Here is a 2,500-nt window from a genome sequence, read left to right as displayed (position 1 = left end):
TGGAATTGATGTGAAGAATTCGTTGATTTAGAAATATCAAAGGTATTCTTTAATAAAACTCCAACAACACCGCCTCTTGTCGGTCTAGGAGCATGATGAAACGAATATCCAGTTGGTGTAAGATCACTAATAACGTGATCATCAGCATTACTTGGTTGGAGCCAAGTTTCTGTAACAGCCAAAATGTCAATGTTCTTTTCCACAACATGGTCCTTGATGACAAAACGTTTATTCTTTACAGAGTGTACGTTGAGCAATGAAAGAGCAACAGGACCGCAAATGGACAATCGGACAGTTGGTCGGACATCTGTTATTAGTGGAACAGGAATTAAGGTGCGACCTCGTTGTATGATAGGCCGCGAAGATGTTATGTAGTGACTACATGAAAGCACGGCAATGAAGAATTCAAACAATTGTGGTAATCCTTCACCGTACCGGACCGTTTACCACGATATCTCAGTAAGGAAGATTTTTTTAGTTGAGACAGTTGTTCAATAACTGGCCTCACATCAAATGATTCAAAGCGAATCTTAAATAAATCAGCCGCGGTTCGTGATAGGATCGATGATACCGGCCAAAACGCACCGAAAGATCAGAGTTCACCGACTTAACAAAAACCAAAGGCAAGGTATTATCATCAGAAAGTAACAGGATGCAAATCAAGGCGTAGAGAGTCATGAATAGTCGTAACAAGATAAAAAAGCTAGGAGCAGTAATAAACGTGGCAGCCATCTTGGCGCTCATAATTACTGGTGAAGTACCATTTAATTTATCTGTTGCTACCTGAAGCTGATGTTTTGTAATATCATCTGAATTACCCACAGCCTCGCCAATATTGGTGAACCGTTTTGTTGTATTTCCTAATCACCATTATCTGTTAATTTAATACCAATGCCAGGATCACAACTTTCACCTTTTCCAGAAATTTGGTTATCATAAATTTTACTAGATAATAATCCATTTGAAAACACAGTTTTCTTCTTGTTTCACATTATCCATTTGAATAACCTATTTATATACAATTATATTATATTATAATGGTTCATTGAAATTTTAGTTATGAATTTCCGAGGTTTATCAATCTATAAAAAACTGTATGGTTCCTCTGTTGCCTTTTTATAAACATTTTTTGCTATATTCAGCTCTCTACATAAGAGATTTTATTCGTTTTGAGAAGGGAAATCGAAAATACATAGTAGTGTGTTGAATTTCGACGGATTGTTTTATCAGTGTTCTAAATTTTTGGCATATAGGAATATCTTATCATTTATGGTAACCTGTATATCATATCAAGCAATAAATTAGTTTTACCAGCACCACTAGGAGCACAAACCAACATTCGAAAGCACCTGTCAGACATGAATTTATGGATTCGAACTGTTTATAATTTGCGATACAATCATCTTTACAATTATAATTTATTATTTTCATTATATATAATTGTAGATAATTTTCAGTTCAACTGTTTGTTCTTCTGCTGTTTTTATATTATGATTTTTACTCAAGTGGAGAGGACTTGCAAAGAGAAAAACTGAATTAGATAAAATTAATTACATTCACGAAACTATTTTAAAGCGTGATCTTAGAAAAAAAACAGGTCAAAAATCTTTTCAAAAAGTATTCAAACCAAATTAGATGATGTTGCATTGAGTAATTTAAACACACCTCGGACTACAAAAAGGCGAATGAGGGCAGCTTCTGCAGGTACCAGAGCAGAAATTAAGTAAAACTAGACGCTTCATGAGCATAAACTGGGCTGCCTGTGGTAGGTGTTACACACAGTATACACAAAAACAGAAGGCACTGCGTTGGCTGGTATTGAACTGCAGCGTTCCAGTAATTTTTTTAAAGTGGGGGGGGGGGAGGGAGGGGGTGATGTAAACCATTTAAGGGGTCACCCAGACGTCATGCCAGCAATGGCCCTTTGGCTCACACGTTGACACGTTGAATTATTTTGTAATGTCGTGTTCCGTTTTGAGGTCTTTTAATTTTTTAAGCTTTGGTAATAAACTCAGTTCATAGATAACAAAACACGCTCTTGAGTGAAACTCATTCGTTTCTTCTTTAAAGGGGCTGTGTCACTCAAAATGATATAATTCCATGATTTGGGGTGCAGGGATGGCGCAGTGATGAGAGCACTCGCCTCCCACCAGTGTGGCTCGGGTTCGATTCCCAGACTCGGCGTCATATGTGGGTTGGGTTTGTTGGTTCTCTACTCTGCACCGAGAGATTTTTCTCCTGGTACTCTGATTTTCCCCTCTCCTGAACATTTGAATTGATTTGCGTTAAGGTGATTCCTCAGTATTGCACTGCGCATTCTGTACGGCGCATATAGTGTGTCAATATTTATAAATTGGTCAATTTGCAACATCGTAGATATGGCTTAAGTCGACCATACTCACTGAATCAGTTCTCAAACTCCGTTAGAAAAGTTGTGAATGACCCATAACTCTGCGAATAAGCGCGCGCATTCCGAGAACAAGGCGAATTTTGTTGTTTC

Source organism: Montipora foliosa, chromosome 4, assembly GCF_036669935.1.
Source record: "Montipora foliosa isolate CH-2021 chromosome 4, ASM3666993v2, whole genome shotgun sequence".
NCBI classification, from domain to species: Eukaryota; Metazoa; Cnidaria; class Anthozoa; order Scleractinia; family Acroporidae; genus Montipora; species Montipora foliosa.
The sequence above is the reverse complement of the archived record's forward strand: the minus strand, read 5'-3'. Positions refer to the sequence as shown.